This window comes from Momordica charantia (genome assembly GCF_013281855.1).
Source record: "Momordica charantia cultivar OHB3-1 chromosome 8 unlocalized genomic scaffold, Mcharantia_2.0 BLBB01000008.1, whole genome shotgun sequence".
Classification (NCBI taxonomy): domain Eukaryota; kingdom Viridiplantae; phylum Streptophyta; class Magnoliopsida; order Cucurbitales; family Cucurbitaceae; genus Momordica; species Momordica charantia.
This window is the reverse complement of record NW_028275166.1, coordinates 18001505-18015399: the sequence shown is the minus strand read 5'-3', so window position 1 is coordinate 18015399 and position 13895 is coordinate 18001505. Positions and strand designations below refer to the sequence as shown.

General features: G+C 35.6%; 1 long non-coding RNA gene and 1 other non-coding gene across 2 annotated transcripts; one reads left to right on the top strand and one right to left on the bottom strand.

Annotated features, from left to right (window-relative positions):
* Positions 1–427: 427 nt before the first annotated feature.
* On the bottom strand, positions 428–533 carry LOC148209686 (small nucleolar RNA R71). Its single transcript, XR_015793314.1, has one exon. It is a non-coding gene; the product is annotated as a small nucleolar RNA R71 (small nucleolar RNA).
* An 811-nt stretch (positions 534–1344) lies between these two features.
* On the top strand, positions 1345–4314 carry LOC148209685 (uncharacterized). Its single transcript, XR_015793284.1, has 3 exons — positions 1345–2166; positions 2252–2287; positions 4013–4314. It is a non-coding gene; the product is annotated as an uncharacterized LOC148209685 (long non-coding RNA).
* The last annotated feature ends 9581 nt before the right edge of the window (positions 4315–13895 follow it).

Here is a 13895-nt window from a genome sequence, read left to right as displayed (position 1 = left end):
AGGTGCAGCAAACCGAGCAAGAGAAATTCCCAATCGGATCCTTCTAGAAGAAAATCGAGATGTAGCCATGCACAATTATGTCACTCATGCGTTCCACAACCTAAATTCAGGGATAAACAATCTTTTACCCCAAGCTGCACAGTTCGAGCTCAAGCCAGTCATGTTCTAGATGTTACAGACGATGGGCCAGTTCGGAGGATTGACTAACGAAGATCCTTACTCCCATCTCAAATCCTTTATTGAAATAGCTAATGCATTTCAACTTCCTGGTTTCTCTGAGGATGCACTAAGATTAAAAATGTTTTCTTTTTCTCTCAGGGATGGTGCAAGGACTTGGCTAAACGCGTTAGAACCAAATTCTATCAACACATGGGCGGAACTGACGGAGAAATTTTTGGCGAAGTACCACACTTTGACCAGGAACGCAAACCTTCAGAAGACATTGTGTCTTTTAGACAGAAGGAGAATGAAGCAGTTCAAGAAGCTTGGGAGCGTTTTAAGGAGTTACTTAGAAGATGCCCGAGCCATAGATTGCTCGCATGTGTGCAGATTGAACAATTCTATAGAGGATTGGATCGTTCATCAAGGATGATGTTGAACACTGCAGCCAATGGCTCGTTGTTAGAGAAGTCGGTAAATGTGATCGTTGATATATGGAATAAGATGACAGACATTAATGACCAAGGCGAAATAAGAAGGTCATTACCAAAGAAGCAAGTATCAGCTGAAATTTTTGAGTTAGACACAGTAGCTTCAATGCAAGCTCAAATGGCGGCTATGAACCAGATGTTAAAGCAGTTGACAATGGAGAAGGAAACCAAAACTGTCACTACCCCGCGTTTTCTGGCTCGTTTATTTTAAGAAATAAATAGTGCCTTGGTTTTTTTTCTCTAAGTTGATAATTTTAATTCTTGGATTTTCTAATTTTGGAGTTGTAATTGTGGGTAAATTAGAATTAAGTTCGTCAGATTAAGATAAACAGAGTTTTCAAATTTTGGAAGGAGATTTTATTTCGTTCTTAATATGAGGTATTTGGAATTTTTACTTTAAAATTTTTGGTCTTTATTATTGGGTCTTAGAGTTAAAGTTAATTATTTTATTTCAAGTTGTTGTGAGTTTTATGCTAACGACCAACGTGTAATTTTGGGCCGTTAGTTTTATTTAGTTGGGCCTCCTTTACAATTTGGGAATTGGACTTTTTAGCTTTAGAACAAACTAAGAGGGATTTTCTTTTAAAAAAATTGGGAATGTTTGCTTTTAGTTTTAAAACATTGTTTTTTTTAAAAAAAAAAAAGAGAAAAAAAAGAAATTTAAAACAAAACTAAACTAAAAGAAACCCTAAAATTTTTCCCCTTCTTCTTCTTTTCTTTCTTTTCTTCCTCCCCTTACTTACCTAGCAGTCGCCCCACCCCTACGTCTCTTCTTCTCCGGTGAGGTAGCGACAACGACCGGCGACATCTCCTCATACGGCGACGACGGCTACCAACGAAGGTCGACCTCGGGCAGCTCTTCATCGACGGTGATGCCCGAAGAGATCGACGGGATCTCGAGGGCACCGGCCAGTGGCGCACTCCTTCGGCTTTGGTAGGCAAAGGTCGACGGTACGGGTTGTTCTGCAGTGGCAGCGTTTTGTTCCACGATTAGGTGCAGCGGCGAGCCCTGTTACGCTCCAACGTAACCCACGGCGGCACTGCCTCCACGAGCCAGATCTGGCACGTCACCCCTACAGCAGCAGCGGTGTTGGCTCTGATCCGGCGACCTGAGCTTGAATCTGTGATGCTCGGCCCCGATTTGTGACGATTCCTTTGTTCTGGCGACTTTCGACGTTGACCCATAACCAAACGAAGCCCGATTCACGATACCCACCCTCGTATGAAGTCGATTTGCGATACCCACACCCGACGGCATCTATTCGACGCTTACCCACCCTTGTACGAAGCTTGATTATTGATACCCACTGGTGTTCGAAGCCAAATCCATGATACCCAACCCTTTCGGCATCCTTTCGACACTTGCCGACCCTCAAAAGAAGGTTGATTTGAGTTACCTATTCCTTTTCGGCGTAGGACCAGCAAGCCCGAGACTTTTCTAGCTTAGTTTTGAAGTGCCGAGCTTATTCGACATCGACCCACTCCTAGCCCAAGAGTTTTTACTGTGAGTTAGTAGGTAATAAATCACCTCAAGCTTGGTTTCAATTAATTTAAGTGTTTCCAATGGATTTCTAATGCAAATGTAATCTCGTTTGTTTTAGGGAATACTTCGGCGAGCTTAGTAGTGTTATGGCCATGTAAGTAGTTCTTACTTGGGGGATGTTTGTTGTTTGAATATGTATGAATTGTTTGGTGTTTTCGGTGTGTTTATTATTTATTAATATGTAAGTTGGGTATGACTTTGTGAATATTGGCTAATGGTAATAAGTAGTTTGATGAAATCATGTTGGTTCTGGTTGTTTATAACTGATTTGCTTTGCGTTGTTGGATTTGATGCTTAGTGGTATTTATGAAAGCATTATGGATTATGAATGGTTTTATCGTTGTATGGTTGTGTTCATAAAAGCATACCGAAATAATGTGGAAATAATGTGGAAGAAATCTGTTGTGTTGTGTATGCATCTTGGACATGTCATTTCATTTTTAGCTTACTGTTTTTGGTTCTAAAAGCATGCTGGTTTTATTGTGAGTTGAGGGCTGCATGGGTCATTACCTAGAAAGTATGTAATAGGGCTCTGATGAGAGTTTGGTCCTTAATGAAGTGAATGGGATATGTTGGTGTTCTGATAACTATGAAATTCTTAGAGTGTTGGATGCGTATATGGATATATGTCGGCTACGTCTCTTTGTGAATTATCTACGCTGTGGTGTGTAAAGCATGTTGAGTGTTGAGAGAAGGGTGTCCTCGTGATGTTGGATGGCCATGTCTGGATGATAGTGACATAGGTTTTGTGTATCACGTATGTTCCATTGTTGTGAGATAATTTTTGCATGGGTCATGGCTGAAAAGCATGTAGATCTCTGGTGAGAGTTCCAGGATGTAATAAAGTAAATTGAGGACTAGCAGGGCCAAAAGGCTGGCACGTCACTAGTTGGGTATCGAGGCTCCAGGTGCGAAGGTCGGGAATCAATACCCCAACTTGGTAAAGATGAGTGTCGAGGCTTCGGGTACAAAAGGTCGGGGGTCGGCACGGTGATTATAATTTGTTGAATTAGTATTGGGTCTTGTGTGGTGGCGGTCAAGGACTAACACGTTGAGTAGTCGTCGATACCTTGGGGATAAATGTCAAGGGTCGATGTACAGTTCAATGCCTTGGGGATAAATGGCAAGGTCGAACGCCAAGCTTCTTTAGATGAGTGTCAGGCTTTGGGGATAAATGGCAAGGGTCGATACGATTCGAGGAGTTAGACTTGGAGGACTAACATAATGTGGTGCACAGTTCAAAGCCTTGGGGATAAATGGCAAGGTCGAATGCCAAGCCTCTGTAGATGAATGTCGGGCCTTGGGGATAAATTGCAAGGGCCGAGACGATTCGAGGAGTGAGACTTTGGAGGACTAACATAGTGTGATGGGTTAGGAGTAGCTTTGAGGCCAAGGGCCAATACGTTGAGTAGTAGTTGAGGCCTTAGGGATAAATGTTAAGGTCCAACACCGAGCACCATAGAGCAGTGTCGATGCTTTAGCTATGCGAGGTCAGGGGTCGATACGACTCGAAGGGTAAGTCTTGGAGGAATCAAGAAAGAGCAAGTCTTGGAGGAATCAAGAAAGAGCACTAGTGAGTTAAGATGTGAGGCTGAGTTTGACATGTATGGTACATTTTTAGTTAAACTTATACATAAACTGCTTCTTGAAATATGTTTCTTTCATTTAGGGCTCAAGATTAATGATAAACATGTTGTGTTGGTCCTTTGATAAGTATGACACATTGTATCTTGATAAGCATGTTGTTTGTGCGTGACCCTCAGATAAGGGCTGCTTACTGAGTACTGTGGTTGTACTCATTCCTCTTTTTCCCCTCCAGTGTTGCAGGTATCGAGCTAGCTGTTGGGATGGTGATGGCGAGGAGGAGACTTGACTAGAGAGACCATTTAATGCTGCGTCGTTAAGTTTCTATTTGGATAGGATAGTTATAGTTGTTTATTTGTAACGAAGTATGTTTTGAGATTATTAAATTGGGTTGTTAAGTTCTATTTTTTTTAAAGGATGTGATAGGGCTGACAGTGCACTACTCTTTGAGAACATACATTTTATTTAGCTACTTGAACTTTGACGATGTGATCTATTGAGGATAATTATCAGGATAATACATTTGTTCAAGCTGAACTTGAATTGGCCTTCTCTTTGCTGCTATTCGAGAAAGTTAGTTTTGTGTAGTGGATAGTTTTGATTAGTGAAGATTGCGGTGAAAGGTTTCTATATGGTTGGATTGTTACTAAATTATTAACTGAGAAGGATTTGAGTTCGTTAGAACTTTAGCATTGTTTGTTTTGTTTAATGCCAGCTTATGTGAGTTATTAATTAGAGCAGCGCAGCAGAAGCGTGGTGAGATTTGTCAAAATTTGTATTTCTAGTGGCTTAATTCTCTAGTACGAGTGATACATTTTAAGTGGCTTTTTGTAACAACCAAAAAAATATATATATACATACATATATATATATATATATAAATTATTATTTTTTTTAGTTGTTTTCTTTTATTTTCTCAAAGATAAACCTTTTTTGTTTTAGAAATTATTTTTAAAAGATAATTTGTTCTTAGAATTTAAAAAATAAAAAAAAAAGAGTTTTATTAAATCTTTATGTTTTTATTATCCTTTTTAAATAAGGATTCATTAGGGTTTGTTATAAAAGCCCTTCAACAAAGCCCTTGAACCATAGGTTTTATTTTCTTAAACTGTTAGACCTAGTTTTCTCTCAAAGAGAAAAAGAAAAGAAAGGAAGAAGAGTTTGGTATTTTCTCTCAAAGATCGCTAAGATTTTCTTCTCATTGTTTTAGTTTTATTTTTCTTCATTTGTAGTTCTTTAATTCAGTTTATTGGGAAAAGTTTTGAGGTCTTTGTTTTTTAGAATAAAAGATCTAAGGACTTTTGCCCTAAAAATTTTCCAGAATTTTTGGTTTGAATCTTTTTGTTTATCAGATTGTTTTTGGGCTATTTTGAGACTCTTTTTGCATAAAAAGTTTACCTATTTGTATCCTGTAAATTATAGTTTGTTGTTATGATTTTTACATGAAAAATTATATGTTTTTACCAAGTTTTAAAGGTTTTATATACGGTTTTTCATATCTGATTTTTCTATATAAATTAGTAAATTGTTAATTGTTTTATGGAAAATTCTTGGAAGTTTTATTTTATAAAACATAAAATTTTTCAGATTTAAAATCCTCAAATTTTCAATTGTTTAGAAGGTTTTTAAGCTGGTTTTATTGAGAAACTTTTTGTAAATTTAGTTCGTATTGATTTATATCGATTCTTCTAATTTTAAAATTTGTTATTGTTGAATTTAGAGGCTTTTTAACCTAGTTTTCAGATATGGTTTCGTAGCCTCAAATCCATAGTTTCCTAATTATTTTGCATAAAAAAGTGTTTTGAATGAAAATTGGGTAGATAAGATTTGGGTTAGTAATTGGTTGAAATTTAAATCCGTGGATAGGATTTAAGAATTGATTTTGGATATTGGTTGTTTCTAGGCCTCTAAGTTGACAACTACCAAGGAAGAACTAAATTGGATTCGTAGGATTTCTGAAAGAGGTAAGTAATTTGTCATATCCCTTCAAAAAAGTATTGTAAGTAATTTATCATATCCCTTCGAAAAGTGTTGTAAGTGATTTACCATATCCCTTCGAAAAGTATCGTAAGTAATTTACCGTATCCCTTCGAAAAGTGTTGTAAGTGATTTGTCATATTTCAAAAACTAAAATGTATTTTGGATTTGATAGGAATATTTGAAATTGATATCTTGCATATGAAATTCAAGTCTTATTATGGATTTGAAAACTAATTTTGCAATTGAAATTATGTTTATTTGCAAAGTAGTTGAAGTATTGTTAAATGATTTGATAAAGTTTTGTTTAGATTTATTTAAAGGTTTGAAATTGATATTTTGTTTATTTGTGAAATATTTGAAATCACGTTTTGGAGGATTGATAAAGTTTGTTTTAAATTATTTCAATGTTTTGAATTAATTTAATATTGAAAGTAAGTGTTTGTTTTGCATTTTATTTTAAAGATATTTTTGATTGATTTGATAGGGCTATCCGGACAATGCCATGATTTTGTTTTGAGGAACGTTTTGCTTATTTGGGGTAGTAGCCTAATTTGGAATTGATGGATTTCTGTTCTGGCTTATTTGTGGGAAGACACTTTTATGGTTTGGCATTCCATGGGAATGAAGATTCATGTGTGTGTTATTCACTCACATAGCCTCACACTTAAGTAACTCTGTTATGGTCGATATTATGTCGACAACTCTGTTCTGGTCGATATTATTTTGACAACTCTGATAGAAGCTTCTGATTGATTTGGTGTTATCGACGGGTAACCACATATGTTCTGTAGGCTACCCAAATAATGCAACATTCCACTCTGATTTTGAAAGTATGAATGAATGTAAGATTGTTTTGAATGTTTGAATGATTTAGTTATTCAAAAGTTTGAAAGTTGTACCAAGTGTTTTAGAATGAACTTTGAAAGTTTTGATTGAAAGAAAGTTTGTTTCGAAGGATTTGAAGTTTAATCGAATTAAAGTTTGTTTTGAAAGAATGAATGTTTGTCTTAATTGACTGGAAATTTTATCTTATTTGAAGTCTTTGTTTTCGAAAATCTAGTTTATTTTGAAAGTTTTGAAAATTGTACTAAATATTTTTAAAGGACTTTAAAAGTTTTGATTTGTTCGTATTTTTGTTTACGAATGTTTTGAAAGGAAAATGAATTTTGAAATTCGTTATGGAAATTGCTTATGGAGTATTTTTGTACTCATTTTTTTTTTCTGTTTTCTAAATGTTTTCAGATGAAGGTTCAAATGACTGCTCAGATAGTGATTGAGGAATAGCGTTCTGGCATGAGGAGTTGAAATCTTTAGTATTTTCCATTGTTATTAGCTTATGAGAACTTAGTTAGTTCTGGTAGTTATTATTTGGCTTTATTATAGTGTAGATTTTTTTTTTTAAGTTGGACTTGTCCTTATCTTTTGTCATAGTATCGTATTAAATAAAGAATTATTTTCGTTAATTTAGTGTTTAGTTGTTTACGCTTCCTCATTTTGTTAGAATGACCGTATTGGAAAATACGGGTTGTTACAGTTGGTATCAGAGCGATGGTTTAAGGTCATGTAGACTCTAGGATTCTTAAGTGTAATTTTAGTGCTAAAGTTCATGCCAGAACATTAGGTTTGATAGTTTTGAAATTTTGAGTTTTCGAGAGTGTTTGATTTCTATGTGATGGTTACTCACTATATCGTTAAGATATAGTTATTTTATTGTTTTTCATACTGCTAAAGATTGGTTGACACATGCTTTTTAGAACAATGTCGCCACGAAGGGCTAATAACCGTAGGACTACAACTGTTGAGGAACCGCAAGATAATATCCCAGCTGTTCCATAAAACCAAAGAACTAACAGGAATGCTCCAGCCAATGATGGAGTCAATCGTGTGGTCGAACAGTTCAGAAAGCTCCATCCACCCTTTTTTTATGGTACAAGCATAGATCCAATTGTTGCTGAAGAATGGATCGAGGAAATTGAGAAGGCTTTTGACTTTATGGAATGCAATGATCGCCAGAAAGTGGCTTCTGCTACTTACATGTTGAAAAGAGGAGCAAATAAATGGTGGAATATGACTCGTAGGACGTGGAATGTCGCTGAAAATCCTATGGGTTGGGATAGGTTCAAGGAGCTTTTCTTTGAGAAATTCTTTCCCCCGACTGCTAGACAGAATAAAGAGGCAGAGTTTATCAAGTTAGAACAAGGAAGACTGCCTCTGATAGAGTATGAAAAGAAGTTCGAAGAACTTTCTCACTACGCCCCTCATTTGGTGGACACTGATTGGAGGAAAGCAAGACAATTTGAAAGGGGTTTGAGACCAGAATTAAGGAAGCATGTTGCTGCCTTTAGATTGATGACCTATGCCGAGGTGTTGCAAAAAGCTTAGATCTTGTCAGAGGATACACGAAGTCATTTTCCAAGGATGGTGGTTCAAAAAGGAAGTTCTACGGAGGACAGGGTTCGAGTCAACCTCATAAGAGGGTAGGCTCTAGCAGTAGTGGACAACAGTTAGAGTGTAAGACATGTGGCAAGAACCATACTGGGACATGCTACAAAGCGACAGGAGCCTGCTTTTGTTGTGGAAAAACAGGACACTTCATCAACAATTGTCCACTGAGCCAAAAAACAGATGACTAGAAGAAATCAAGTAAGAAGGGTAGAGTCTTTGCGATCACTAAGCAAGAGGCTAATGATGAGCTTAATGTTGTTTCAGGTACCATCCTCATAACTAGAATTATTGCTTTTGTATTGATTGATTCTGGTTCTACAAATTCCTTCATATCGACTACATTTGTTAGAAAGTTTAAGTTGATACATGTAGACTTAAGTTATATATACTTAAGGTATCCACTCCTTCTGGTAATGTGCTACATACTGATAAGGTAGTTAAATCCTGTCAATTGAGTATTGCTGATCGAAACTTGATTGCTGATTTGACAATTCTTGAGATGACTGATTTTGACGCAATTCTGGGTATTGATTGGTTATCTGCAAGTCACGCTAACATTCTTTGCCGTGAAAAAGAGGTCTTTTTCTCCCCTCCAGATCAACCAAAGTTTCATTTTAAGAGAGTAAAAGTATATCCTCTTCCAAAGATTATATCTGCACTTAAAGCATCTAAGCTAATTGAGAATGGTTGTTGGGGTTATCTAGCCAGTGTAGTTAACACGGAGAAGACATGTAAATCAATTGAAGAGTTACCTGTAGTCCGCGAGTTCACTGATGTTTTTCCGGAAGATTTTTCTAGTCTGCCCCCTGACAGAGAGATTGAATTCTCTATTGATTTGGTACCGGGAACGACACCATTATCCAAAGAACCCTATAGAATGGCCCCTGCCGAACTTCGAGAACTCAAGGAACAAATCCAAGAGTTGTTAGACAAAGGTTTTATTCGTCCAAGTGTTTCTCCTTGGGGTGCTCCAGTCTTTTTTGTTAAAAAGAAGGATGGATCTCTTCGTTTGTGCATTGATTATAGAGAGCTAAACCGTGTGACTATAAAGAATAAATACCCACTCCCTCGGATTGAAGATTTATTTGACCAGCTTCAAGGCGCTAGTGTTTTCTCAAAAATTGATTTGAGGTCAGGCTATCACCAGTTGAAGATTAGAAGCTTGTGACATCCAAAACACTGCATTTAGAACACGTTATGGCCATTATGAGTTCTTGGTCATGCCTTTTGGATTGACTAATGCTCCAGCTGTCTTTATGGATTTGATGAACAGGGTATTCAATAATTTCTTGGATAAATTTGTCATGTCTTCATTGATGACATCTTAGTTTATTCCAAGACAAAACTTGAGCATGAGTCGCACTTAAGACAAGTATTAGAGGTATTACGGAAGAAGAAACTCTATGCTAAATTTAAGAAGTGCGAGTTTTGGCTTAAGAGCATTGCCTTTCTAGGACGTGGTGTCCAAAAAGGGGATCTCAGTGGATCCAAGCAAAATTGAGGCAGTTATGAATTGGCCACGACCCTCCAATGTACGGGAAATTCGAAGTTTTCTTGGCTTGGCTGGCTATTATAAAAGGTTTGTGGAAGGTTTTTCTAAGATTTCATCTCCTTTGACTCAGCTAACAAGAAAGAATGCACGTTTTCAGTGGTCAGAAGATTGTGAGCAAAGTTTTCAGGAATTGAAGAAGAGACTTGTTACTGCTCCAGTTTTAACTGTTCCTAGTGGGGACTCAGGTTTTGTGGTTTATAGTGATGCGTCAAGAAATGGGCTAGGTTGTGTACTTATGAAAAATGGTAAAGTTATTGCCTATGCTTCACGACAACTCAAGAACCATGAACAAAATTACCCTACTCATGACTTGGAGTTAGCCGCAGTTGTGTTTGCTTTAAAAATTTGGAGGTATTACTTGTATGGTGCTCATTGTGAGATTTTCACCGACCACAAGAGCTTAAAATATTTCTTCACTCAGAAGGAATTGAATATGCGTCAACGACGTTGGTTAGAGTTAGTTAAGGATTATGATTGCACTATTAGCTACCATCCTGGTAAGGCTAATGTGGTGGCAGATGCCTTAAGTAGAAAGTCTTCAGGTTACTCAGCAGCCTTACTTACGACTCAAGAGCATTTAATTAAAGATTTTGAGAAGTTAGCGATTGATGTGACTACAGAGAGTGTATCGTCGCTGTTGGCTAGCTTGGTGGTCAAACCATCTTTAATTAGCAGGATCAAGCATGCTCAACTTTCAGATCCAGCTTTGAAGAAGATTGTCGATGATGTTAGCAAATCTAAACGAGTTGACTTTTCAGTGTCATGTGATGGAGTTTTATGGTTTTGGTGATCGTCTTTGCGTCCCAAATGACCAGATTATTAAAAAGGAGATAATGACTGAAGCTCATAATACTCCATACTCGGTTCACCCTGGAAGTTAAAAAATGTACCAAAACCTCCGAAGAACTTATTGGTGGATAGGAATGAAGCGAGACGTTGCCGACTTTGTTAGTAATTGTCTAACATGTCAGCAGGTAAAATTTGAACATCAAAGACCATCGGGACCCCTCCAACCGTTGGTTATACCTGAGTGGAAATGGGAGAGTGTCTTAATGGATTTTGTGACTGGATTACCCAAGACACAACATGGTTTTGAGACTGTGTGGGTCATTGTTGACCGTTTAACTAAATCAGCTCACTTTTTACCGGGAGAGTCTACTTACACAGCAAAAAAATGGGCTCAAATTTATGTCAAGGAAATAGTTCGACTGCATGGTATATCGATCTCTATAGTATCGGAAAGAGATCCCAAGTTTACCTCCAAGTTTTGGAGAAGTTTGCATAAGGCTCTGGGCATGAGACTTGACTTCAGTACTGCTTTTCCCGCATACCGATGGCCAAACAGAGAGGACAATTCAAACATTGGAAGATATGCTTCGAGCTTGTACGTTGGATTTTCAAGGGAGTTGGGAGAAACATCTGCATTTAATTGAATTTTCTTATAATAATAGCTATCAAGCAACCATTGGAATGGCACCCTTCGAGGCTCTTTATGGACGAAAATGCAGGTCACCTGTCAATTGGAGTGAAGCTGGAGAGAATTTAATTTTGGGACCAGAATTAGTGCAGAAGACAAACGAGTCCATTAACTTAATCAAACAGAGAATGGAGACAGCCCAGAGTCGTCAAAAAAGTTATGATGACGTTAGAAGAAAATAATTGAACTTTGAGGTTGGAGACATGGTATTTCTGAAAGTTTCACCATTAAAAGGAATTTTAAGATTTGGAAGAAAAGGAAAACTTAGTCCAAGATTTATTGGACCTTTTGAAATTTTAGAAAAGGTGGGTGTTGTAGCATATCGTTTGGCCTTACCACCTACCTTAGATCGAATCCACAATACTTTCCATGTTTCAATGCTTCAGAAGTATATTGCAGACGCATCACATGTGCTAAGCTACGAACCACTCCAAATAAAAGAAAACCTAACTTATGACGAGATTCCAATTCAAATTTTGGACAAGAAGGATCGAGTTTTACGGAATAAAACTATTCCTCTTGTAAAAGTTTTATGGAGGAATCATTCATCTGAAGAAGCTACTTGGGAAACTGAAAAGGATATGATAGATAGATATCCTGAATTATTCGTTTAGCAAGATATGTAAATTTCGAGGACGAAATTTCTTTTTAGGTGGGGTGTTTGTAACAACCAAAAAAAAATATATATATATAAATATATATATATAAATATATATATATATATATTATTTTTTTTAGTTGTTTCCTTTTAATTTTCTCAAAGATAAACCTTTTTTGTTTTCTAATTATTTTTAAAAGATAATTTTTTCTTAGAATTTAAAAAATAAAAAGAAAGAGTTTTATTAAATCTTTATGTTTTTATTGTCCTTTTTAAATAAGGATTCATTAGGGTTTGTTATAAAAGCCCTTAAACCCTAGGTTTTATTTTGTTAAACTGTTAGACCTAGTTTTCTCTCAAAGAGAAAAAGAAAAGAAAGGAAGAAGAGTTTGGTATTTTCTCTCAAAGATCGCTAAGATTTCCTTCTCATTGTTTTAGTTTTATTTTTCTTGATTTGTAGTTCTTTAATTCAGTTCATTGGGAAAAGTTTTGAGGTCTTTGTTTTATAGAATAAAAGATTTTAAGGACTTTTGCCCTAAAAATTTTCCAAAATTTTTGGTTTGAATCTTTTTGTTTATGAGATTGTTTTTGGGCTAATTTGAGACTCTTTTTGCATAAAAAGTTTACCTATTTCTATCCTGTAAATTATAGTTTGTTGTTATGATTTTTACATGAAAAATTATATGTTTTTACCAAGTTTTAAAGGTTTTATATACGGTTTTTCAGATCTGATTTTTCTATATAAATTAGTAAATTGTTAATTGTTTTATGAAAAATTCTTGGACGTTTTATGTTATAAAACAGAAAAATTTTCAGATTTAAAATCCCCAAAATTTCAATTGTTTAGAAGATTTTTAAGCTGGTTTTATTGAGAAACTTGTTGTAAATTTAGTTCGTATTGATTTATATCCATTCTTCTAATTTTAAAATTTGTCATTGTTGAATTTAGAGGCTTTTTAACCTAGTTTTCAGATCTCGTTTTGTAGCCCCAAATCCATAGTTTCCTAATTATTTTGCATAAAAAAGTGTTTTGAATGGGAAAATTGGGTAGATAAGATTTGGGTTAGTAATTGGTTGAAATTTAAATCCTTGGATAGGATTTAAGAATTGATTTTGGATATTGGTTGTTTCTAGGCCTCTAAGTTGACAACTACCAAGGAAGAAGTATTGTAAGTAATTTGTCATATCCCTTCAAAAAAGTATTGTAAGTAATTTATCATATCCCTTCGAAAAGTGTTGTAAGTGATTTATCATATCCCTTCGAAAAGTATCGTAAGTAATTTACCGTATCCATTCGAAAAGTGTTGTAAGTGATTTGTCATATTTCAAAAACTAAAATGTATTTTGGATTTGATAGGAAGATTTGAAATTGATATCTTGCATATGAAATTCAAGTCTTATTATGGATTTGAAAACTAATTTGACAATTGAAATTATGTTTATTTGCAAAGTATTTGAAGTATTGTTAAATGATTTGATAAAGTTTTGTTTAGATTTATTTAATGGTTTGAAATTGATATTTTGTTTATTTATGAAATATTTGAAATCACGTTTTGGAGGATTGATAAAGTTTGTTTTAAATTATTTCAATGTTTTGAATTAATTTAATATTTAAAGTAAGTGTTTGTTTTGCATTTTATTTGAAAGATATTTTTGATTGATTTGATAGGGCTATCCGGACATGCCATGATTTTGTTTTGAGGAACGTTTTGCTTATTTGGGGTAGTAGCCTAATTTGAAATTGATGGATTTCTGTTCTGGCTTATTTGTGGGAAGGTACTTTTATGGTTTGACATTCCTTGGGAATGAAGATTCATGTGTGTGTTATTCACTCACATGGTCTCACACTTAAGTAACTCTGTTCTGGTCGATATTATTTCGACAACTCTGTTCTGGTTGATAGAAGCTTTTGATTGATTTGGTGTTACCGACGCGTAACCACATATGTTCTGTAGGCTACCCAAATAATGCAACATTCCACTCGGATTTTGAAAGTATGAATGAATGTAAGATTGTTTTGAATGTTTGAATGATTTAGTTATTCAAAAGTTTGAAAGTTGTACCAA